This window comes from Phocoena sinus, chromosome 20, assembly GCF_008692025.1.
Source record: "Phocoena sinus isolate mPhoSin1 chromosome 20, mPhoSin1.pri, whole genome shotgun sequence".
NCBI lineage: Eukaryota > Metazoa > Chordata > Mammalia > Artiodactyla > Phocoenidae > Phocoena > Phocoena sinus.
Window position 1 is genome coordinate 23,607,204 of NC_045782.1, and position 27,620 is coordinate 23,634,823.

Consider the following 27,620-nt stretch of genomic DNA (forward strand, 5'->3'; position numbering starts at 1 on the left):
TAAATAAAACAAAGCCCCTATTCATTTGGCACCTGAATCAGTTACAAGGTCACTCTATCTGCTCATATCACTTTACTGTAATATAGCATTTAATGCTTTTTGACTCACTGTACTGTTTGTCTTCTCCTCTAGATGGGACTTCCTGGAGTATGGAGATGTTTGTTCTTTATATCTTCAGGACGTTTTATATATTCTGGAACACAATAAGGTTTGCTAAGAGACACTGAATTAGGACTGAGGATTCCAGAACTCCCAGTATCAATATTGATTCAATCTAACTTCATCTAATTCTTGACTGAATTAAGTAAGTAGGTATTTAAGCCACACAGTACTGTATAACGAGGTTGGTTAACAAGGTCCTGTAGATCTCAGCAAAGGGGGTCATGCAGTCTAATAATCAGCACCTCTAATTAAGATTTATGCAATGTTTATTCCACCTTCTCATTTTCACTTCACTTCTGTCAGCATATTTCCTCACAGAATAGAAGAGTTTGAATTAGATGATCTTTTGCATCTCTGTCATCTGTAATACTGTGTTGATTAAATGAATTAGAAAAAAAAAATCATTGCACTGTTTCAAAACTGTAAATGCAAGTGACATGTGAAAAAAGGAAGTGTAAGTTGGGACACTTGTGAAACACTGACACAATTCATTCATTTTTGATGTAGGTTTGATAGAGATGTTAAAACACATCTCCTCTTTATCTTTTGGTATTTACTGCACATATGGCATAAAATCATGTATAACTCTAGAATTCAAAGTTACTTCTGTTAAAAGTTTTACTGAGATAAAAATAAAAATAAAGCAAAACACATAAATTTTTGAGGAAGCAGTGCTTATTAATTACTCTTTGCATGAATTAACTCTGGAAAATTTTTTCATTGATGAAAGTATGTTTGATGTATTGTTGAAAACTTATTACCCTAATATATGTTCTTTACCCTCTCCCATATTTTGTAATTAGAGGAAAAAGAAAAAGTGCTTTTTAGCCACAGGAATTTAGAGGGACTAGGGACAGTAGAGATAATCCAGTTGAACTACCCATCAAAGAAAACTCCCCATGTACACAATCCTCTACAGCTGTCAATTTGGTTAACTCAGAAGTTAGATCAGAACTGTGTGAAACACCAACTCAGTTTAGTTTAACAGTTCTAACTATCATAAAGGTGATTTGTTTTTTTGCAATACCTGGGCCTCTCACTATTGTGGCCTCTCCCGTTGCGAAGCACAGGCTCCGGACGCGCAGGCACAGCGGCCATGACTCACGGACCCAGCCTCTCCGCGGCATGTAGGATCTTCCCGGACCGGGGCACGAACCCGTGTCCCCTGCATTGGCAGGCAGACTCTCAACCACTGCACCACCAGGGAAGCCCAAGTTGATCTTTATATGGTGTCACAATGTGCCTTTCTGTACCCTTCGTGTATTGGTATCAAGATTGCTTCCTTTTATCCTAGATATTTTCCATGAAAATAGACATAATGCATTTAATCTCTCTTTCAGAAGACAGCCTTTCAAATATTTGAAAACAGTAACTTGTCACCTTCTTTTCTTCTTTATATCAACAGAGGTCAATTGAATGCAAAAATATTTTGTAGAAACTTTTCCTGTCTTGGCTAAAAACTTGGGTAGAGTGACAGAACCCAGGAAAACCTCTGTAATTTATATTAATAATAACTTATTAAAGAATATGGTAGCCATTATAATGCACATTCAAAGGGGTTAATCATTAGAAATTTGACAGCTTTGCATGCAGCAGTCAGGTGGAAACTAGTTCATCCTTTTGGAATGGGCTAACTGTTTATTAAGATTAACTGTTTCATCTGGGCAGAGGTACATTGCTATCAACTGAAATGGATAACCAGACAACACTTTTATTCTTAACTAGTTGAAAAAATATAAAATATGAATATCATGGAGAGTGCAGAGTTGTACTCCAGAAATATTTATGTAAATTAATCATCATGAAATGGAGCAGGACCCTTTGGTCCTTCCTACCCATGTTCTCTGCCTGCCTTTTGTCTGTGGAAATAATTTAGCCAAAGAATAAGTTTAGTCAGAAAAGTGAGAAAATGTAGAAACAAAGGAAAACACTCCTACAAGACTAAATAATAATATAGTCATTAAGTATCTTAAAGGACCTTTAGTTCCTCCTCATGGGTTATAGATAATATTCTAAGCTATATCCTGTGAGCTGTCTTACAGATACTAAAAGCCCCACCAGGTAGGAGAAGTTAACTACAGGATGACCACACTGTAGTCATGACATAAACTGCCACAATTGAAAAAACTGGCTTCAAAGAAATGGTAACAAACCGACTCTGGAAATAAGGACTAACTGTACTTAAAACAATCAAGATTAGCTGATCAGACCACTGCATGGCTAATTTCAAGATGACTGTCAGAGCTGACTGTGTTGTTTCTGCATGTAGACCCCTCCTTCCATCTATAAAAGTCCTTGCCTAGTAATTATTGGGTGGTGGTGGTTGGGAGTCGGCCTTTGGATAGGAGCCTGCCCTCCCCTGCAGGTTGCCAGCCTCCAAAATAAAGCAAACTTTCTCTTCCACCAACCTTGCCTCTTTACTGGCTTTTGAGTGGTGAGCAGCCAGACCCCACTTTCAGTAACAATTTCTGTGAGAACATCCAAGACAAATATCATAAACTATCATGTGGAATCAACATAGTTGAATATTTGTGAATATACAAAATGTCACAAGAGTCAAAAGAAATAAGAGCAAGAGATAAACTAGAATAAAAGGGGGAGAAAGGATAATATGTGTGAATATTAGAGACAATTTTCCATGCCTATGACCTGTCTTTCATCCACTCAAGTACCACAGTATGCAGCAAAAAAAAAAGAAAAAAAGAAAAAAAAGATATTTTTTTAAAAGCACGGGGTAGTATAAGAAATAAAAGGAATCCAAATTGGAAAGGAAGAAATAGAACTGTCATTGTTTACAGATGACATAATATATATAGAAAACCCCAAAGACAACACCAAAATTTGTTAGAACTAATAAATGAATTCAGTAAGGTTGCAGCATGCAAAATCAATATATAGAAATATGTTGAATTTCTAAACACTAGTAACAAACTATCAGAAAGATAATTTAAGAAAACAATCCCATTTACAATTACATCAAAAAAAAAAAAAAAAAAAAGAAGAAATACCTAGGAATAAATCTAACTAAGGAGGTTAAAGACCTGTACTCAGAGAACTATAAGAAATTGATGAAAGAAATTGAAGATGACACAAACAAATACTCATGGATTGGAAGAATTCATATTGTTTAAATGACCATACTACCCAAGGCAATATACAAATTTAATACATTCCCTATTAAAATACCAATGGAATACTAGAACAAAGAATTCTAAAATCTGTGTGGAAACATAGTAGATTCCAAATAGCCAAAACAGTCTTGAGAAAGAACAAAGCAGGAGGTATCAAAACCCCTGATTTCAAACTATACTACAAATTTATAGTATTAAAACTGTATGGTACTGGCACAAAAGCAGATGCATAGAACAGAATATAGAACCCAGAAATGAATCCACACTTATATAGTCAATTAAAAAGGAGGAAGAATATACAATGGGGCAAAGAGAGCCTCTTCAAAAATGATGTTGGAGGGCTTCCCTGGTGGCGCAGTGGTTGAGAGTCCGCCTGCCAATGCAGAGGACTTGGGTTCATGCCCCGGTCCTGGAAGATCCCACATGCTGTGGAACAGCTGGGCCCATGAGCCATAGCCACTGAGCCTTCACATCCGGAGCCTGTGCTCCACAACAGGAGAGGCCACAGCAGTGAGAGGTCCGTGTACTGCAAAAAAAAAAATAAAAATAAAAAAAATAAAGATTTTGGAAAAACTAGACAGCTCCATGCAAAAGAATCAAACTGGATTACTTTCTCACACCATATACAGAAATAAAATTAAAATGGATTAAAGACTTAAATGTAAGACCTGAAACCATAAAAATCCTAGAAGAAAACATAAGCAGTACTCTCTTTCACATCAGCCTTAGCAATATGTTTTTGGATGTGTCTACTCAGACACAGGAAACAAAAGCAAAAATAAACAAATGGGGCTACATCAGACTAAGAACATTCTGCACAGCAAATAAAACTATCAACAAAACAAAAAGGCTCCCTACTTGATGAAAGAAGATATTTGCAAACAATATATCTGATTAGGTGTTAATATCCAAAATTTTCAAATAACTCATGCAACTGAACATCAAAAAAAAAAAAAAAAAAAGAGTCAACCTGATTAAAAAATGGACAGAGGAACTGAATAGACATTATTCCAAAGAAGACATACAGATGGCCAACAGGCACATGGAAAGATGCTCAACATCACAAGTCAAAACTGCAATGAGACATTACCTCATACTTGTCAGAATGGAGGAAAGGGAACCCTCCTGCACTGTTGGTGGGAATATAATTTGGTACAGTCACTGTAGAAAACAGTATGCAGGTTCCTCAAAAAATTAAAAATACAGTTCAGCAATTCCACTTCTGGGTATTGTTCCAAAGAAAATAAAATCATTAATTCAGAAAGATATACGCACCCCTATGTTCATTCCAACATTATTCACAATAGCCAAGATATAAAAGCAACTTAATGTTCATTGATAGATGGATGAAAAAAGATGTGATGCATACATACAATAGAATATTACTCAGTCATAAAAAAAAGAATAAAGTCTTGCCATTTTCCATAGCGTGGATGGACCTAGAGGATATTATGCTATGTGAAATATCAGACAAACACCATGTGGTTTCACTTGTATGTGGAATCTAAAAACCATAACAAAATACAAACAGACTCATATAGCGAACAAACAGGTGGTTGCCAGAGGGGATGGGGGTCAGAGGATGAGTGAAATAAGTAACGGAAATTAAAGGGCACAAACTTCCTGTTACAAAATAAATGAGTCACAGGGATGAAATGTTTCTGTGGTGACATATGGTTGAATGGACTTTTTGTGGTGATCATTTTGTAATGTATGGAAATATTGAACCTGTTATGAATCAGGAAGTAACATAGAGTTTTAGGTCAAGTATACTTCCAAAAAAAGTAATTGAGGTCCATAAATATGACTCACTTGAACAAAATCTATTCCTATTTAATATAATTTCACTTATTTTAACTGAAAAATAAATGTTTGTACTTCATGAAGTTTTAATAATCTGTATCTGTAGTGATGACAACACATATTCATCTGAAAAAGAAAAAAAGAAAACAAAATGGTCAAGGATTTTGAAAAATAATGAATTATTCAAAAGGGAGAAAAAACTAATGAGTTAGTCAAAAGGGAATAAAGTCATTATTTCTATGATCAAACTGTGTTATTTTAAATTAAGCTAAATATGCTGATTCATGAAGGTGAGACAGAAAGTGCATACATGGCAGGGATTCCAGAGAGGAAGGGGACAATTATTTATTGAGCATAAGCTTTGTGCAGAGTATGATGCCAGGTGCTTTGCATATGCTGTCATGAACATAATATCAATTATTATAATAATTATCTTTTGTCATCTATACTGAAATGAAAACCTAGGGAAAAAACAATAGATCATAAGGCTAGCTATAAAGGACAACCACCCTCTGAAAGTCCAACCCAGACAAAATTATATCTATGTCTTGAATGCTTTCAGGTCATGCTGTATTTTTAGCACTTTAGCTTTTCAGCACTTAACACATCTTTTTCATTAAACATTTGTGATTTTTTGCTTAAAGCTAGTTGCCCCTACTACACTGTTAACTGCATAAAGGCAAAGACTAAATCATCTTTATTTTTTCACTCTTAAATTTCCAGCATCTAGCACAGTTTGAAGCATATTTGTGGTGCTTAGTAATGAGCTACTGAATAAAGGGATAAATTCATTAATTGAAAGCTTTACTAAGTCTGTTGTGTCTTAACAACACCATAAACAAAGAAATAAAATCTCACAAACTACACTATTTGGTCTACTTATTGAAGATACTGCTATTTCTAAACGTAGCAGAATGCCCTGAGTCCCAAACTGAAATTCAAATTTGACTATCTGTGGATATCTTTTGATCTTGCTTTCTTTGTTTTATTTTACTTTTGCTTATATATGATGGATTCTATTTAGAAGAGAGAAGGAGAAATATGTATACAATCCTTTGGAGAACTGGTGAAGGAGAGGGTAGGGAAATCATAGTACAGTGTAATGGATTTGAAATTGGACAGAGCTGGGTTTAAGTAACAGCTCTCTCAATGGACTTTACTTAATTTCTCCAAGACCCAAGACCCTTATCAGTGAAATTAACATAAACCACCAACCCCACAGCATTGCTTGGAGATTTATTATAATAAAGCCTGATACATGTTAGGTACATAGAATAGTACCTGGAATTCAGTAAACACTCAGTAAGTGGTTTGCTATTGCTGTCATCATTATTATATTAATAATTTTACTGGATAAAGACATTGTAATGGCTTCTGCTTGGTCCAACTTACCTGAGAACCTTCTTTAAAGTCTGAGGTAAGAAATATAGAACCAGAAATTACAAAAACTGTTACCCTGAAATGTTCTGTATAACTAGAGGTGCAGCGTGACAGAGGCCATGTGACAGAATATAGGGCAAACTTAGAGAGAAGGGTAATGCATCCACTTCTGCATGGAATGCAGCATTGCTCTGGAACTGTAAATCCTTTCCTTGGGCACTTGTGTTTCCAGGTGAGGCCATATGACAAAAGCAATGAGCACAGGATATTGTCCAGAGCACTTGAGAAACCACCCCAAGAATTCATGGAAAAAGTGGTTTGGAGTAAAGTAAGGGTACTTATGGCTGGGTAGAAGGGGATAAGGAATTGACAGCCTGTGTTCAGATAGTAGGGTTCTGCACCATGCATTTTGGGAATTAATACTAATGCAGTATTTCTTACATATCTGTTCTACCAAGCCTGATTAACAATCAGGTTGCATGCTAAAATAAATATTGTGCCTTGAAGAGAATTGACACCATCAGAAAGCAGATAAGGAGGTCAATGTCCAGGAGAGAGAATACCTTAACCTAGTGGTACTAGTTATTTGGACTATGTGCTTCAAAATTTTGTCAAGAAGCAACCCCCATCATTCCACTACCAGCACCATAATTCCACATGTTTGAGAGGTAAATCTAAGTGCCAGACAGCATGTTGTTCTCAGAATTGTCCCTCCCTCATATAATTACTCTTTCAACATAGTTTTATAATGAGCATGGTTGTGTTTCTTCGCTCCCTATACTGCTATATAGTCATTTTCTCCTAGGAAGCAAGTCCATTACTCTTTCAAAGAGGCTCCTGAATTGGTATCTCACCACTTTACCACACTTATAGTGACATTTGTGAAAAGAAGGGATAGACACATTTCAGGAGCAAACTGCAACAACCTGCTTTGAAAATACTGGCTTTTCACTATTAATTTCATTCAGAATATTTTAACTCTTTTCTTTCATTAAAAATAGTTTATAACAGGCACACTTACATTTGTTAACAAATATCTGTTAGTAATCTACTCCAAAAGCTTTTGCTAAAATTAATAAATCATTTCATTTCAACTATAGGTGTTTAAGAAATACATTTAACCTTTGAGGCAACTACTTAACACTCACCAGGGTCTCATCCTCTTGGCAAATGTTAAAGTATGTTTGAAAAGTCAATGATCTACCAGACAAAGAAAAGGACAATATTTGCTTGCTGTCTTTCCTGTAATTGCTGTTTGGCCTTTCTTGCCTAAGGTCAAGTTGCATTAAAGGGCTCTTGCCATCCCTTATTTACAATGGTTAGTCAGAGAGCTCCAGCTCCAGCACTTTCCAAATTCAAGGTCTTTGTTATAAAGATAAGTGATACAGCTGTGGTGAGTGGAAAAAGAGAGTTTGGGAGAATGACTTAAAACTGAGATATTTGGGGGGACCTTCAAGACGGTGGATGAGTAAGGCATGGAGAGCACCTTCCTCCCCACAAATGCATCAAAAATACATCTACATGTGCAACAACTCCTACAGAACACCTACTGAATACTGACAGAAGACCTCAGACTTCCCAAATGGCAAGAAACTCCACACATACCTGAGTAGGGCAAGAGAAAAAAAGGAAACAGAGACAAAAGAATAGGGATGGAACCTGCACCTCTGGGAGGGATCTGTGTAGGAGGAAAAGTTTCTACGCACTACAAAACCCCTTCACTGGTGAAGACAGAGGGTGGGCAGGGGGGAACCTTTGGAGCCATGGAGGAAAGCACAGCAAGAGGTGTGCAGAGAGCAAAGTAGAGAGATTCCTGCACAGAGGATCAGTGTCGACCAGCACTCACCAGCCTGAGAGGCTTGTCTGTTCAACTGTTGAGGTGGGTGGGGGCAGGGAACTGAGGTTCGGGCTTTGGAGGTCAGATCCCAGGGAGAGGACTGGGGTTGACTGCATGAAGACAGCCTGAGGGGGGCTAGTGCACAACAGCTAGCCGGGAGGGAGTCCGGGAAAAGGTATGGAACTGCCTAAGAGGCAAGAGACTATTGTTTCTGTGGGTGCAATGAGAGGGGATTCAGATCACTGCCTAAACAAGATCCAGAGACATGTGAGAGCTGCAGCTATCAGCACGGACACCACAGACGGGCATGAAACGCTAAGGTTGCTGCTGCAGCCACTAAGAAACCTGTGTGTAAGCACAGGTCACTATCCACACCTCCCCTCCTGGAAATCTGTGCAGCCTGCCACTAGCAGCGTCCCATGATCCAGGGACAACTTCCCCAGGAGAACACATGGAATGCCTCAGGCTCTTGCAATGTCATGCTGGCCTCTGCCACCACAGGTTCATTTAGCATTTTGTACCCCTCATTCCCTTTGGCGTGAGTGAGCCAGAGGCCCTTAATCAGCTGCTACTTTAACCCTGCCCTGTGTGGGTGGGTAACAGATGCCAGAGAGCAACCTATATGTAGAGGTGGGGCCAAATTCAAAGCTGAACCCCAGGAGCTGTGTGAAGAAAGAAGAGAAAGGGAAATTTCCCCCAGTAGCCTCAGGAGCAGATTAAATCTCCACAACCAACTTGATGTACCCTGTATCTGTGCAATACCTGAATAGACAGTGAATCATCCCAAAATTGAAGCGGTGGACTTTGAGCAACTGTATACTTGGGGTATGATTTCTGCATGTAATTTGTTTCTGGTTTTATGTTATCTTAATGTAGTATTTAGAGCTTATTATCACTGGTAGATTTATTGATTTTGTTGCTCTCTTCCTTTTTTTAAAAAAAAAATATTTTTTTTTTCTTTTTCTCTATTTGGGAGTGTGCATATGTATGCTTCTTTGTGTGATTTTGTCTATGTAGCTTTGCTTTTAGCATTTGTCCTAGGGTTCTGAGTGTCTGTTTCTTTTTTGGGGGTATAGTTTTTAGCACTTGTTATCATTGATGGATTTGTTTATTGGTTTGGTTGCTCTCTTCTTTCTTTCTTTCTTTTTCTTATTACTTTTTTATTTGTTTATTTTTAATACTTTAAAATTTTTATTTTAATACATTTATTTATTTAGTTTTCTTTCTTTTTTTTTCTCCCTTTTCTGCTGAGTTGTGTGGCTGACAGGGTTTTGGTGCTTTGGCTGGGCATCAGGCCTGAGCCTATTAGGTGGGAGAGCCAAGTTCAGCGCATTTAACCACCAGAGACGCCCCAGATCCACATGATATCAAATGGCAAAAGCCCTTCAAGATATCTCCATCTCATTGCTAAGACCCAGCTCCACTCAACGACCAGCAAGCTACAGTGCTGGACACCCCATACCAAACAACTAGCAAGACAGGAACACAACCCCACCGATTAGCAGAGAGGCTGTCTAAAAATCATAATAAGTTCACAGACACCACAAAACGCAGGACCAGACACGGTCCTGTACACCAGAAAGACAAGACCCAGACTCATCCACCAGAACAGAGGCACCAGTCCCCTCCACGAGGAAGCATACACAGCAGACTGAACCAACTTTACCCACGGGGGACAGATGACATAAACAATGGAAGCTATGAACCTACAGCCTGCAAAAAGGAGACCCCAAAGGCAGTAAGCTGAGGAAAATGAGAAGACAGAGAAATACACACAGATGAAGGAGCAAGGTAAAAACCCACCAGAGCAAACAAATGAACGGGAAATGGGCAGTCTACCTGAAAAAGTATTCAGAGTAATGATAATAAAGATGATCCAAAATTTTGGAAATAGAATGGAGAAAATGCAAGAACTGCTTGACAGGGATCTAGAACAACTAAAGAGCAAAAAACAATGATGAACAACACAATGCATGAAATAAAAAATTCACTGGAAGGAATCAAGAGCAGAATAAATGAGGCAGAAGAACAGATAAGTGACCTGGAAGACAAAAGAGTAGAAATAACTACCACACAGAAGAATAAAGAAAACAGAGTGAAAAGAATTGAGGACAGACTCATAGATGTCTGGGACAATATTAAAGGCACTAACTTTCGAAGTATAGGGGTACAGGAAGAAGAAGAGAAAAAGAAAGGGTCTGAGAAAATATTTCAAAAGATTAAAGCTGAAAAGTTCCCTAACATGGGAAAGGAAATAATCAATCAAGTCCAGGAAGAACAGAGAGTCTCATACAGGATAAATCCAAGGAGAAACACACCAAGACACATATAAATCAAGCTATCAAAAATAAAATACAAAGAAAAAAACATTAAAAGCAGCAAGAAAAGGCAACAAATAGCATATAAGGGAATCCCCAAAAGGTTAACAGCTGATTTCCTAGCAAAAACTCTGCAAGCCAGAAGGGAGTGGCAGAACATATTTAAAGTAATTTAAAGAAAAAAACCTACAGCCAAGATTACTCTACCCAGAGAGGATCTCATTCAGATTTGATGGGGAAATGAAAAGCTTTACAGACAAGCAAAATCTAAGAGAATTCAGCACCACCAAACCAGCTTTACAACAAATGCTAAAGGAACTTATCTAGGCAGGAAACACAAGAGAAGGAAAAGACCTACATTAATAAACCCAAAACAATTAAGAAAATGGTAATAGGAACATACATATCGATAATTACCATAAATGTAAATGGATTAAATGCTCCAACCAAAAGACATAGACTGGCGGAATGGATAAAAACACAAGACCCAAATATATGCAGTCTACAAGAGACCCACTTCAGACCTAGAGACACATACAGACTGAAAGTGAGGGGAGAGAAAAAGATATTCCATGCAAATGGAAACCAAAAGAAAGCTGGAGTAGCAATTCTCATATCAGACAAACTAGACTTTAAAATAAAGACTATTACAAGAGACAAAGAAGGACACTACATAATGATCAAGGGATCAATCCAAGAAGAAGATATAACAATTGTAAATATTTTTTACACCCAACATAGGAGCACCTCAATACATAAGGCAAATGCTAACAGCCATAAAAGGGGAAATCAACAGTAACACAATCTTATTAGAGAGCTTTCCCACCCCACTTTCACCAATGGACAGATCATCCAAAATGAAAATAAATAAGGAAACACAAACTTTAAATGATAAATTAAACAAGATGGACTTAATTGATATTTATAGGGCATTCCACCCAAAAACAAGAGAATACACTTTCTTCTCAAGTGCTCATGGACATTCTCCAGGATAGATCATATCTTGGGTCACAAATTAAACCTTGGTATATTTACAAAATGGAAATCATATCAAGTATATTTTCCGACCACAATGTTATGAGTCCAGATCAACTACAGGAAAAAAAATATGTAAAAAATACGAACACATGGAGGCTAAACAATACACTACTTAATAACCAAGAAATCACAGAAGTATTCAAAGAGGAAATTAACAAGTACCTAGAAACAAATGACAATGAAAACACCATGTCCCAAAACCTATGGGATGCAGCAAAAGCAGTTCTAAGAGGGAAGCTTATAGCAATACAATCCTACCTCAAGAAACAAGAAACATCTCAAAAAAACAAACTAACCTTACATGTAAAGCAATTAGAGAAAGAAGAACAAGAAAACCCCTAAGAACAAGAAGACCCCTATAGTTAGCACATGGAAAGAAATAATGAAGATCAAAGCAGAAATAAATGAAAAAGAAATGGAGGAAACCATAGAAAAAAATCAATAATGCTAAAAGCTGGTTTCTTAGAGAAGATAAAGAAAATTGATAAACCATTAACCAGACTCATCAAGAAAAAAGGGATAAGAAACAAATAAATAGAATTAGAAATGGAAAAGGTGAAATAATAACTGACACTGCAGAAATAGAAAGGATCATGAGAGATTCCTACAAGCTACTATGTCAATAAAATGGACAACCTGGAAGAAATGGGCAAATTCTTAGAAAAGCAGAACTCTCTGAGACTGAATCAGGAAGAAATAAAAATAATAAACAGACCAATCACAAGCACTGAAATTGAACTGTGATTTAAAATCTTCCAACAACAAAGCCCAGGACCAGCTGGCTTCATAGGCCAGTTCTATCAAACATTTAGAACAGAGTTAACACCTATCCTTCTCAAACTCTTCCAAAATATAGCAGAGAGGGGAGCACTCCCAAACTCATTCTATGAGGCCACCATCGCCCTGACACCAAAACCAGACCAGGATGTCACAAAGAAAGAAAACTACAGGCCAATATCACTGATGAACATAGATGCAAAAATCCTCAACAAAATACTAGCAAACAGAATCCAACAGCACATTAAAAGGATCATACACTATGATCCAGTGGGGTTTATTCCAGAATGCAAGGATTCTTCAATATACACAAATCAATAAATGTGATACACCATATTAACAAATTGAAGCAGAAAAAACATGATCATCTCAATAGATGCAGAGAAAGCTTTCAAAAAAATTCAACACCCATTTACGATAAAAACCCTACAGAAAGTAGGCATAGAGGGAACTTTCCTCAACATATTAAAGGCCATATATGAAAAACCCACCACCAACATTGTCCTCAATGGTGAAAAACAGAAACATTTCCACTAAGATCAGGAAAATGACAAGGTTGCCCACTCTCACCAATATTATTCAACATAGTTTTGGAAGTTTTAGCCATAGCAATCAGAGTAGAAAAAGAAATAAAAGGAATCCAAATCAGAAAAGAAGAAGTAAAGCTGTCACTGTTTGCAGATGACCTGATACTATACTTAGAGAATCCTAAAGATGCTATGAGAAAACTACTAGAGAGAATCAATGAATTTGGTAAAGTAGTAGGATACAAAATTAATGCACAGAAATCTCTTGCATTCCTATACACTAATGAAGGAAATTTTGAAAGTGAAATTAAGGAAACACTCCCATTTACCATTGCAACCAAAAGAATAAAATACCTAGGAATAAACCTACCTAAGGAGACAAAAGACCTGTATGCAGAAAATTATAAGACACTGTTGAAAGAAATTAAATATGATACAAATAGATGGATAAATATACCATGTTCTTGGATTGGAAGAATCAACATTGTGAAAATGACTCTATTACCCAAAGCAATCTACAGATTCAATGCAATCCCTATCAAACAACCACTGGCATTTTCCAAAGAAGTAGAACAAAAAATTTCAAAATTTGTATGGATACACAAAAGACCCTGAATAGCCAAGGCAATCTTGAGAAAGAAAAACGGAGCTGGAGGAATCAGGCTCCCTGACTTCAGACTATACTACAAAGCTACAGTAATCAAGACAGTATGGTACTGGCACAAAAACAGAAAGGTCAATGGAACAGGATAGAAAGCCCAGAAATATACCCACACATATATCATCATCTTATCTTTAATAAAGGATGCAAGAGTATACAATTGGGAAAAGACAGCCTCTTCAATAAGTGGTGCTGGGAACACTGGACAGCTACATGTAAAAGAATGAAATTAGAACCCTCACTAACACCATTCACAAAAATAAACTCAAAATGGATTAAAGATCTAAATGTAAGGCCAGACACTATAAAACTCATAAAGGAAAACATAAGCAGAACCATCTATGACATAAATCACAGAAAGATCCTTTTTGACCCACCCCCCCAAAGAAACAGAAATAAAGCAAAATAAACAAATGGGACCTAATGAAACTTAAAAGCTTTTGCACAGCAAAGGAAAAACATAAAGAAAGATGAAAAGACAACCCTCAGAATAGGAGAAAATATTTGCAAATGAAGCAACTGACAAAGGATTAATCTCCAAAATTTACAAGTAACACGTGCAGCTCAATATCCATAAATCAAACAACCCAATTGAAAAATGGGTCAAAGACCTAATTAGACATTTCTCCAAAGAAGATATACACATTGCCAACAAACACATGAAAGAGTGCTGAACATCACTAATCATTAGAGAAGTGCAAATCAAAACTACAATGAGGTATCACCTCATACCACTCAGAATGGCCATCATCAAAAAATCTGCAAGCAATAAATGCTGGAGAGGGTGTGGAGAAAAGGGAACCCTTTTGCCTTGTTAGTTGGAATGTAAATTGATACAGCTGCTATGGAGAACAGTATGGAGGTTCCTTAAAAAACTAAAAGTAGAACTTCCTTGCAACCCAGCGATCCCACTACTGGGTATATACCCTGAGTAACCATAATTCAAAAAGAGTCATGTACCACAATGTTCATTGCAGCTCTACTTACAATAGCCAGGACATGGAAGCAAACTAATCATCCATCGACAGATGAATCAATAAAGATGTGGCATATATAAACAATGGAATATTACTCAGCCATAAAAGGAAATGAAATTGAGTTATTTGTCATGATGGGGATGGACCTAGAGTCTGTCATACAGAGTGAAGTAAGTCAGAAAGAGAACAAAAATTATGGTATGCTAATACATAAAATGGAATCTGAAAAAAAAAATGCTTCTGAAGAATCTAGGGGCAGGACAAAAATAAAGAGGCAGACATATAGAATGGACTTGAGGACTCAGGCAGGGGAAAGGTAACACATGGGCCTTTCCATATATATATATATATATATATATATATATATATATATATATATATACCTTTCCATATATATATAATATATAATATATACATATATATACATATATATGTATATAATCCAAAATAAGAGAAAAGAGTGGCTTAAACTAGGGTGGCGTGGACATATATACACGACCAAATGTAAAATAGCTAGCTGGTGGGAAGCAGTCACATAGCACAGGGCGATCAGCTCAGTGCTTTGTGTCCACCTAGAGGGGTGGGATAGGGAGTGTGGGAGGGAGGGAGGGGATATATGTATATGTATAGCTGATTCAATTTGTTATACAGCAGAAACTAACATACCATTGTAAAGCAATTATACTCCAATAAAGTTGTTAAAAAAATATGGACCATATTTGTTCATTTTAACCAAATAAGCAGAAAACAAATTTGGTAATAAATTTGCAAGACATACTGGTGAAGAAAAAAAACTGAGATATTCTTTGACATAAACTTTCCATTTTAATAAAACAAGTCTCAGTGGAGACATAAGAAATATGTCTGTTTACTATATAAATATTAAATTTGCTTTGTGGAGAGAACAAGGTGGACTATGCTGAAAAGTTTTCTCTCTCACACACAAAATAGCATGATTTTTTGTGTAAAACCATACTGTGGCCTGTCTAGAAGATTAAAGCAATCACTGTGCAGAAAATGAACTGTCAGATACAGGAGTGAAAAAGCTTATTGAAAATTGAAATGCTAGCTTATAAAATACCATATGACAAAAAGTCATCTTCTAGGCCCCTAAAAGAAAAAATGGTTACAAACTGCCTTAGGGGAAACTAGGCACATCTTTAACTCTTTCTGGGATCTTAGCAAAGGTTTTCACTTGACTTGGTCTACCCCACAGGTGTATCATTTCAATTCACTGCAAAGGCTTTAGAAGTTTTCTGGCTTTGATTCTGAATTTATATTGGAAGGGAAACAAGTTTTAAACAGAAGACCATTGAAAAAGATAGCTCTATTTTTGGTTAAAAATTGTCTTTCTTGGGGAAGGTAGGGGGAAGGGATAAATGTTAGAAGCAAGGGATAAATTTAGGGATTTTATATATATATATATATATATATATATATATATATATATATATATATATATATATATATATATATAATCCAAAATAAGAGAAAAGAGTGACTTAAACTAGGGTGGTAAATGTTTAAGTGGTAAGAAATGAATATTGAATATATTTTGAATTTAAACACTGTGGGTTTTTCAAATAGACAAGATACAAGAGAAAAAAGACATCAGTAACAGGTAACTTCAAGGATTGTTGCCTGAACAATCAGGACTGTAAAATTCCCATATATTGAAATAAGGAAATTGCCCAAAGGAACGGTTTCTGTGTTTGTGTTGGTGGTGGTTATGGTAGAGGGACTGATTGGTTAACTTTGAGAGTTAAGTTTGGACATCTTAAGTTTGAGAAGTCTCTCAGATATCCAAGTGGAGATGGTCAGTGGGAAGTTGGATACATGAGTCTATTGCTCAGAGAAGATGCTGGAGACCTCTCTTTTTGGTTTTGCCTGCACATCTGGTAGATATAGTTATGTTGAAACAGTAATTTCACTGGACAAGTTGATCAGGCAAGGAAGACATTATTCAAGACTATTACAATAAGGGAGAGACCATAACTGAACTACAATGGAACAAAGGACTGGAAGGATTTTAAGAGCTGGGGTGGTGGTGGGGAGATCTTAGACCATTTTTTGTGTGTTTTCTAATTGACTCTGTCTAAAGGAAAAGTGAACACACTTGTATCTTCATGACAGGAGGTAATTTTACAACTTGGAGCAAGGTTACCACCAAACTCAGACTTCTACCCACCCATAGAAATTGAGATCTTCCTCGATGGCTATATTTCAAAGGGGTGTCTCCCATGTCCTTGAGAACAACATTCACACATTATATAGCTGGCAAGAGATTTTGAAAAAGGTTCACATCTCAAAGGGTCAGAGAAAGAATTTACAATCACAAGTTTTCTAAAGTTAAAAATGCTAAGAAAATGGGTGGGGAGGAACTCCTGCAGTTAGGCCATCTAGATTCTGTAAGGACAGGGAGTAAGAGAGAAGTTGGGCCTGCGGGGAGGAAGAAACCTGCTTCAGGTTAGTCAAACTGAAGGGATTATCAAGAGTGTCTTGTTAAAGCAGAAACTAACACACCATTGTAAAGCAATTATACTCCAATAAAGATGTAAAAAAAAAAAAAAAAGAGTGTCTGTTCAGTCTTTAATAGCATGACCATAAAATTTGTTTCTTAATACACTCTGAGAGTGGAAGAGGACGTTATTAATAATTAAACTGGATCATAGGTTTTGAATAGACTGCCCCATTAAACTTGGATGAATAGTTATTCTTCACACCATTTTCATGCAGTTTGGAGGAGAGGGTGTCATGAGATGTAATATATCCATGAAGATAAATAAAACTTACCTTAAAAATACTATCTGACCAAATTGCCAGGAAACAGTGTATTGACACCAAAGATTTATAAAAAATCAATTATGGAGATGATTTGGCCTGGTTCCTCTTTTAAGATTCAGCCCAGGAATCTGTGTCTTCAGAGCTCTCTATGTCTCTCAAAAGTAGGACATTTTTCTGTTTACTCATCTCTCCCCTCAGCAAAACTTGAGGATTTTGAGAGCACAAACTTCCTCCTTAATCACTGTTACTTTAACACCTAAAAGTGTACCTTGTATATAGTAAATGGTCGATAAATACAGGTTGATTAAAATAATGGTGAGGGTAAAAAAAGAAAGCCAAATTTGGCACCAACATGTTAAGCCTCAAAGACTGCAAAAACTGTTTTAAAATGAATAGAAATGAAAACAACAGGAAGTGTGAAGCCTGTCGTTTTGTTTCATATGGCATTGAGATTATAGTTTACAGGCATGGGAGAGGAGAAACTAATATATTTACCTAGTGGTATCCATAATGCTATTTGCTGCATTCCATTTTATATTTTCTTCCTTTGGAATGTGCTTGTTTCCCATTAGTGCTTCATGAATTAACCATTACTGTCAGCAATGTAATTAAAATATTGATTGCCAAGAGGAAGTGAAGATTCAGCATTAATTCATTCAGTAAAAATTTATAGAGTCCTATTATATGCCATTCCTTGCAATAGGCTCCAGGAATACAGTAATTATCTTAGCTGCACCAACTTGGGAGTAGAATTGAATTAAAATAGTGCCAAGTGTCATTTCATAGCTCCAAACTCATCGAATATATTGCAAATTATCTTCTCTAACTCTGGTTCTAAGCAGTGAATACTGTCTGGCATATTTCACAAATAGCACTTGTATGGATGAATGTGGTTACCTTGTCCGTGTGCCATGGCCTCCTCTTATTGGGGTATCCAAGAGCCCTGCCACTGCCCAGAGGATCCACAAACTCATGGCTGCTCCTATAACAATGTTGTGTCTATGTCGATTCCAGGAGTCCCTCTTGTAGCAGAAATATTATTTATCTTTCCATTAACTCCTTGTTATTTTCACTGGACCTCATTTGTTTTTCTTATATCTGACTCTATCTTAATAAGGTGAATTCATTCCCCACTAGTGCAATGGTGACCTGATTTATAATACTCATTATAGCTATCATTTACTGAGAACATGCTATGTGATAGTCACTGTGATAATTTTTACAATGACCCAATGAGTGTGGCATGATTGTCATCTCTAGTTTATATATAGAAGTTTAAGTCACTTTCTCAGTATCAGACATTCCTACTCTAGGGCTCACATTTTTTTGTTTTGTTTTGTTTTGTTTTTGCGGTATGTGGGGCCTCTCACTGTTGTGGCCTCTCCCGTTGCGGAGCACAGGCTCCGGACGTGAAGGCTCAATGGCCATGGCTCACGGGCCTAGCCGCTCCGCGGCGTGTGGGATCTTCCCGGACTGGGGCACGAACCCGTGTCCCCTGCATTGGCAGGCAGACTCTCAACCACAGCACCACCAGGGAAGTCTAAGGCTCACATTTTTTTTTTTTTTTAAACATCTTTATTGGGGTATAATTGCTTTACAATGGTGTGTTAGTTTCTGCTTTATAACAAAGTGAATCAGCTATACATATACATATGTTCCCATATGTCTTCCCTCTTGCGTCTCCCTCCCTCCCACTCTCCCCATCCCACCCTTCCAGGCTGTCACAAAGCACCGAGCTAATATCCCTGTGCCTTGCGGCTGCTTCCCCCCAGCTATCTACCTTACTACGTTTGTTAGTGTGTATATGTCCATGACTCTCTCTCGCCCTGTCAAAACTCACCCCTCCCCCTCCCCATACCCTCAAGTCCGTTCTCCAGTAGGTCTGCGTCTTTATTCCTATCTTACCCCTAGGTTCTTCATGACATTTTTTTCCCTTAAATTCCATATATATGTGTTAGCATACGGTATTTGTCTTTTTCTTTCTGACTTACTTCACTCTGTATGACAGACTCTAGGTCTATCCATCTCATTACAAATAGCTCAATTTCATTTCTTTTTAAGGCTGAGTAATATTCCATTGTGTATATGTGCCACATCTTCTTTATCCATTCATCCGATGATGGGCACTTAGGTTGTTTCCATGTCCTGGCTATTGTAAATAGAGCTGCAATGAACATTTTGGTACATGACTCTTTTTGAATTTTGGTTTTCTCAGGGTATATGCCAAGTAGTGGGATTGCTGGGTCATATGGTAATTCTATTTGTAGTTTTTTAAGGAACCTCCATACTGTTCTCCACAGTGGCTGAACCAATTCACATTCCTACCAGCAGTGCAAGAGTGTCCCCTTTTCTCCACACCCTCTCCAGCATTTATTGTTTCTAGATTTTTTGATGATGGCCATTCTGACTGGTGTGAGATGATATCTCATTGTAGTTTTGATTTGCATTTCTCTAATGATTAATGATGTTGAGCATTCTTTCATGTGTTTGTTGGCATTCTGTATATCTTCTTTGGAGAAATGTCTATTTAGGTCTTCTGCCCATTTTTGGATGGGGTTGTTTGTTTTTTTGTTATTGAGCTGCATGAGCTGCTTGTAAATTTTGGAGATTAATCCTTTGTCAGTTGCTTCATTTGCAAATGTTTTCTCCCATTCTGAGGGTTGTCTTTTGGTCTTGGTTATGGTTTCCTTTGCTGTGCAAAAGCTTTGAAGTTTCATTAGGTCCCATTTGTTTATTTTTGTTTTTACTTCCATTACTCTAGGAGGTGGGTCAGAAAGGATCTTGCTGTGATTTATGTCATAGAGTGTTCTTCCTATGTTTTCTTCTAAGAGTTTGATAGTTTCTGGCCTTACATTTAGGTCTTTAATCCATTTTGAGCTTATTTTTGTGTATGGTGTTAGGGAGTGATCTAATCTCATACTTTTACATGTACCTGTCCAGTTTTCCCAGCACCATTTATTGAAGAGGCTGTCCTTTCTCCACTGTACATTCCTGCCTCCTTTATCAAAGATAAGGTGTCCATATGTGCGTGGGTTTATCTCTGGGCTTTCTATCCTGTTCCACTGATCTATCTTTCTGTTTTTGTGCCAGTACCATACTGTCTTGATTACTGTTGCTTTGTAATATAGTCTGAAGTCAGGGAGCCTTATTCCTCCAGCTCCTTTTTTCCTTCTCAAGATTGCTTTGGCTATTCGGGGTCTTTTGTGTTTCCATACAAATTGCGAAATTTTTTGTTCTAGTTCTGTGAAAAATGCCAGTGGTAGTTTGATAGGGATTGCATTGAATCTGTAGATTGCTTTGGGTAGTAGAGTCATTTTCACAATGTTGATTCTTCCCATCCAAGAACATGGTATATCTCTCCATCTATTTGTATCATCTTTAATTTCTTTCATCAGTGTCTTATAATTTTCTGCATACAGGTCTTTCGTATCCTTAGGTAGGTTTATTCCTAGATATTTTATTCTTTTTGTTGCAATGGTAAATGGGAGTGTTTTCTTGATTTCACTTTCAGATTTTTCATCATTAGTATATAGGAATGCCAGAGATTTCTGTGCATTAATTTTGTATCCTGCTACTTTACCAAATTCATTGATTAGCTCTAGTAGTTTTCTGGTAGCATCTTTAGGATTCTCTATGTATAGTATCATGTCATCTGCAAACAGTGACAGCTTTACTTCTTCTTTTCCGATTTGGATTCCTTTTATTTCCTTTTCTTCTCTGATTGCTGTGGCTAAAACTTCCAAAACTATGTTGAATAAGAGTGGTGAGAGTGGGCAACCTTGTCTTGTTCCTGATCTTAGTGGAAATGCTTTCAGTTTTTCACCATTGAGGATGATGTTTGCTGTGGGCTTGTCATATATGGCCCTTATTATGTTGAGGAAAGTTCCCTCTATGCCTACTTTCTGGAGGGTTTTTATCATAAATGGGTGTTGAATTTTGTCGAAAGCTTTCTCTGCATCTATTGAGATGATCATATGGTTTTTCTCCTTCAATTTGTTAATATGGTTTATCACATTGATAGATTTGCGTATATTGAAGAATCCTTGCATTCCTGGAATAAACCCCACTTGATCATGGTGTATGATCCTTTTAATGTGCTGTTGGATTCTGTTTGCTAGTATTTTGTTGAGGATTTTTGCATCTATGTTCATCAGTGATATTGGCCTGTAGTTTTCTTTCTTTGTGACATCCTTGTCTGGTTTTGGTATCAAGGTGATGGTGGCTTCGTAGAAGGAATTTGGGAGTGTTCCTCCCTCTGCTATATTTTGGAAGAGTTTGAGAAGGATAGGTGTTAGCTCTTCTCTAAACGTTTGATAGAATTCACCTGTGAAGTCATCTGGTCCTGGGCTTTTGTTTGTTGGAAGGTTTTTAATCACAGTTTCAATTTCAGTGCTTGTGATTGGTCTGTTCATATTTTCTATTTCTTCCTGATTCAGTCTTGGCAGGTTGTGCATTTCTAAGAATTTGTCCATTTCTTCCAGATTGTCCATTTTATTGGCATAGAGTTGCTTGTAGTAATCTCTCATGATTTTTTTTTATTTCTGCAGTGTCAGTTGTTACTTCTCCTTTTTCATTTCTAATTCTATTGATTTGAGTCTTCTCCCTTTTTTTCTTGATGAGTCTGGCTAGTGGTTTATCTATTTTGTTTATCTTCTCAAAGAACCAGCTTTTAGTTTTATTGATCTTTGCTATTGTTTCCTTCATTTCTTTTTCATTTATTTCTGATCTGATTTTTATGATTTCTTTCCTTCTGCTAGCTTTGGGGTTTTTTTGTTCTTCTTTCTCTAATTGCTTGAGGTGCAAGGTTAGGTTGTTTATTCGAGATGTTTCCTGCTTCTTAAGGTGGGCTTGTATTGTTATAAACTTCCCCCTTAGAACTGCTTTTGCTGCATCCCATAGGTTTTGGGTCGTTGTGTCTCCATTGTCATTTGTTTCTAGATATTTTTTGATTTCCCCTTTGATTTCTTCAGTGATCACTTCATTATTAAGTAGTGTATTGTTTAGCCTCCACGTGTTTGTATTTTTTAAAGATCTTTTCCTGTAATTGATATCTAGTCTCATGGCGTTGTGGTCGGAAAAGATACTTGATACAATTTCAGTTTTCTTAAATTTACCAAGGCTTGATTTGTGACCCAAGATATGATCTATCCTGGAGAATGTTCCATGAGCACTTGAGAAAAATGTGTATTCTGTTGTTTTTGGATGGAGTGTCCTATAAATATCAATTAAGTCCATCTTGTTTAATGTATCATTTAAAGCTTGTGTTTCCTTATTTATTTTCATTTTGGATGATCTGTCCATGGGTGAAAGTGGGGTGTTAAAGTCCCCTACTATGAATGTGTTACTGTTGATCTCCCCTTTTATGGTTGTTAGTATTTGCCTTATGTATTGAGGTGCTCCTATGTTGGGTGCATAAATATTTACAATTGTTATATCTTCTTCTTGGATCGATCCCTTGATCATTATGTAGTGTCCTTCTTTGTCCCTTTTAATAGTCCTTATTTTAAAGTCTATTTTGTCTGATATGAGAATTGCTACTCCAGCTTTCTTTTGGTTTCCATTTGCATGGAATATCTTTTTCCATCCCCTTACTTTCAGTCTGTATGTGTCTCTAGTTCTGAAGTGGGTCTCTTGTAGACAGCATATATAAGGGTCTTGTTTTTGTATCCATTCAGCCAATCTGTGTCTTTTGGTGGGAGCATTTAGTCCATTTACATTTAAGGTAATTATCGATATGTATGTTCCTATTTCCATTTTATATATTGTTTTGGGTTCGCTACTATAGGTCATTTCGTTCTCTTGTGTTTCGTGTCTAGAGAAGTTCCTTTAGCATTTGTTGTAAAGCTGGTTTGGTGGTGCTGAACTCTCTCAGCTTTTGCTTGTCTGTAAAGGTTTTAATTTCTCCATCAAATGTGAATGAGATCCTTGCTTGGTAGAGTAGTCTTGGTTGCAGGCTATTCTCCTTCATCACTTTCAGTATGTCCTGCCACTCCCTTCTGGCTTGTAGGGTTTCTGCTGAGAGATCCGCTGTTAACCTTATGGGGATTCCCTTGTGTGTTATTTGTTGTTTTTCCCTTGCTGCTTTTAATATGCTTTCTTTGTATTTAATTTTTGACAGTTTGATTAATATGTGTCTTGGCGTGTTTCTCCTTGTATTTATCCTGTATGGGACCCTCTGTGCTTCCTGGACTTGATTAACTATTTCCTTTCCCATATTAGGGAAGTTTTCAACTATAATCTCTTCAAATATTTTCTCAGTCCCTTTCTTTCTTTCTTCTTCTTCTGGAACCCCTATAATTCGAATGTTGGTGCGTTTCATGTTGTCCCAGAGGTCTCTGAGACTGTCCTCAGTTCTTTTCATTCTTTTTTCTTTATTCTGCTCTGCAGTAGTTATTTCCAATACTTTATCTTCCAGGTCACTTATCCGTTCTTCTGCCTCAGTTATTCTGCTATTGATCCTATCTAGAGTGATTTTAATTTCATTTATTGCATTGTTCATCGTTGCTTGTTTCATCTTTAGTTCTTGTAGGTCCTTGTTAACTGTTTCTTGCATTTTGTCCATTCTACTTCCAAGATTTCGGATCATCCTTACTATCATTATTCTGAATTCTTTTTCAGGTAGATTGCCTATTTCCTCTTCATTTGTTAGGTCTGGTGGGTTTTTATCTTGCTCCTTCATCTGCTGTGTGTTTTTCTGTCTTCTCATTTTGCTTATCTTACTGTGTTTGGGGTCTCCTTTTTGCAGGCTGCACTTTCGTAGTTCCCGTTGTTTTTGATGTCTGTCTCCAGTGGCTAAGGTTGTTTCAGTGGGTTGTGTAGGCTTCCTGGTGGAGGGGACTAGTGCCTGTGTTGTGCTGGATGAGGCTGGATCTTGTCTCTCTAGTGGGCAGGTTCACGTCTGGTGGTGTGTTTTGGGGTGTCTGTGGCCTTATTATGATTTTAGGCAGCCTCTCTGCTAATGGGTGGGGTTGTGTTCCTGTTTTGCTAGTTGTTTGGCATAGGTTGTCCAGCACTGTGGCTTGCTGGTCGTTGAGTGAAGCTGGGTGCTGGTGTTAAGATGGAGGTCTCTGGGATATTTCCACCGTTTAATATTATGTGGAGCTGGGAGGTCTCTTGTTGACCAGTGTCCTGAAGTTGGCTCTCCTACCTCAGAGGCAGAGCCCTGACTCCTGGCTGGAGCACCAAGAGCCTTTCATCCACACAGCTCAGAATAAAAGGGAGAAAACGTAGGGAGAATTAGTAGAAGTATGAGTAAAGAAAGAAGGAAAGGAGGAAAGGAAGGAAGGAAGAAAGAAGCAAAGAAGGAAAGAAAGGAGGGAGGGAGGGAGGGAGGAAGGAAGGAAGGAGGGAAAGAAGGAAAAAAGACAGAAAGAAAGATGATACAGTAAAAATAAAATAAAGTATAATATAGTTATTGAATTAAAAAATATTTAGAAAAAAAAAAAAAAAAGGGACGGATAGAACCTTAGGACAAATGTTGGAAGCAAAGCTATACAGAGAAAATCTTACACAGAAGCATACACATACACCTTCACAAAAAGAGGTAAAGGGGGAAAAATCATAAATCCTGCTCCCTGAGACCACCTCCTCAATTTGGGGTGATTCGTTGTCTAAAGGAGGGAAGGAAGGAAGGAAAGAAAGAAAGAACGAAGGTAAAGTATAATAAAGTTATTACAATTAAACTTAATTATTAAGAAAAAGAATTTTTAAAAAAAAAGTCATGGACAGATAGAGCCCTAGGACAAATGGTGGAAGAAAGAGTATACAGACAGGATCTCACACAGAAGCATACACGTACACATTCACAAAAAGAGGAAAAGGGAAAAAAATCATAGATCTCGCTCCTAAATTCCACCTCTTCAATTTGGGATCATTCCTTGTCTATTCAGGTATTCCACAGATGCAGGGTATATCAAGTTGATTGTGGAGCTTTAATCCGCTGCTTCTGTGGCTGCTGGGAGAGATTTCCCTTTCTCTTCTTTGTTCTCACAGCTCACAGGAGCTCAGCTTTGGATTTGGCCCTGCCTCTGCGTGTAGGTCGCTGGAGGGCGTCTGTTTTTTCGCTCAGACAGGACGGGGTTAAAGGAGCCGCTGATTCGGGGCCTCCGGCTCACTCAGGCCGGGGGTTGGGGGATGGGGGTAGGAGGGGCACTACGTGCGGGGCGGGCCTGCGGCTGCAGAGGCAGCATGACGTTGCGGCAGAGGCCGGCGTGATGTTGCACCAGCCTGAGACCCGCCGTGCGTACTCCCGGGGAAGTTGTCCCTGGATCCCGGGAACCCGGCAGTGGCGGGCTGCACAGGCTCCGCGGAAGAGGGGTGTGGAGAGTGACCTGTGCTCGCACACAGGCCCCTTGGTGGCGGCAGCAGCAGCCTTAGCGTCTCCCGCCCGTCTCTGGGGTCCGCGGTTTTAGCTGCGGCTCGCGCCCGTCTCTGGGGTTCGCGCTTCCCGCCGCGGCTCGCGCCCGTCTCGGGGGCTCGCGCCCTCAGCCGCGGCTCGCGCCCGTCTCTGGGGTTCACGCTTTTAGCCGCAGCTCGCGCCCGTCTCTGGAGTTCCTTTAAGCAGCGCTCTTAAACCCCTCTCCTCGCGCACCAGGAAACAAAGAGGGAAGAAAAAGTCTCTTGCCTCTTCGGCAGGTGCAGGCTTTTCCCCGAACTCCCTCCCGGCTAGTCGTGGTGCACTAACCCCTTCAGGCTATGTTCAAGCCGCCAACCCCAGTCCTCTCCCTGAGCTCCGTCCAAAACCAAAACCCGAGCCTCAGCTCGCAGCCCCGCCCGCCCCGGCGGGTGAGCAGACAAGCCACTCGGGCTGGTGAGTGCCGGTCAGCACCGATCGTCTGTGCAGGAATCTCCCCGCTTTGCCCTCCGCACCCGTCGCTGTGCACTACTCCGCGGTCCCGAAACTCCCCCCTCTGCCTCCCGCAGTCTCCGCCCGCGGAGGGGCTTCCTAGTGTGTGGAAACTTTTCCTCCTTCACAGCTCCCTCCCACTGGTGCAGGTGCCGTCCTTATTCTTTTGTCTCTGTTTTTTCTTTTGCCCTACCCAGTTACGTGGGGAGTTTCTTGCCTTTTGGGAGGTCTGAGGTCTTCTGCCAGCCTTCAGTAGGAGTTCTGTAGGAGTTGTTCCACGTGTGGATGTATTTCTGGTGTATCCGTGGGGAGGAAGGCGATCTCCGCCTCTTACTCTTCCGCCATCTTCAGGGTCCCCCCACATTTTTTAAACAAGTTCTATACCCAGGAATTTGCTGTCGCCACTACAGCCCAGTCATTATTCCTTATCATCAAGCACCTTTGGTATTCCTGCTAGGAACATCCAAGTTATCTCAACACTCTTGTCTGCCAGAAATACCCAGAAGTGGCCTAAAAGTTTGAATATGTACCATAAGACCACATGCAGGGAGCACCCTTGCAATACACATAGGAACAATGCATGGACACATAGACCAAATCCTTAAAGCATATTAAGTGATACAGTAAAGTACAGAATACTACTGAGAGCAAAGTCACTGAGGCCTGTTGTTGTTGAGAAATTGTTATCCAATTTGAATGAGGTATGGGTGGATTGCTACAGGTTGAGGAAGAGGGTATTACCTAGAGATAAGGTAGAAAAATTAAGTTAAGAAAGATCCTCCAGTGTTTGAATGCCAGAGCTAGCATTTGGGCTTTATCAAGTTGCAATGAAAATGTGTTTTAGTCTTTATATGATTATATGATTAGATTTGCATTTTCAAAGGAATTGAGAAAGACTTTAGTGGCAACGTGGAGGATGGAGAAAATCAGAATTTTCAGTTTGGTGGCTGTTATAATCATTATACAGACAGTGAGAGCTGATCTAGGGCAGTGACCATAGAAAGTGAAAGAAGCAAAAGAGTTAGAAGGATATTTCTGGAGTAGATCTATAGAATTTAGCAACTGATTGAATGTCAGGCATGAAGAAGAGGAAATTGTCAGCAATGCCTGAAATTCCTCATGATTCCTTACAATGATTTCCTTATGATGACAGCAAGCTCTTACACGATCTGGCCTCCAGTCACTTTCCTGACCTCACCTCATATTACTTTTACCCTTTCTCACTCCCTCCAGTTGTAGTGACCTTCCTCTTGGAATATAGCAGACAGGATCCCATTTGAGGGCATTTGTATTTCTCTTCCCTTTCTCTGGAGTACTTTTCTTCCAGATGTCTCTATAGTTCAGATCCTCAAATCTTTCAGGTTTTAGTTACTGAGTAAG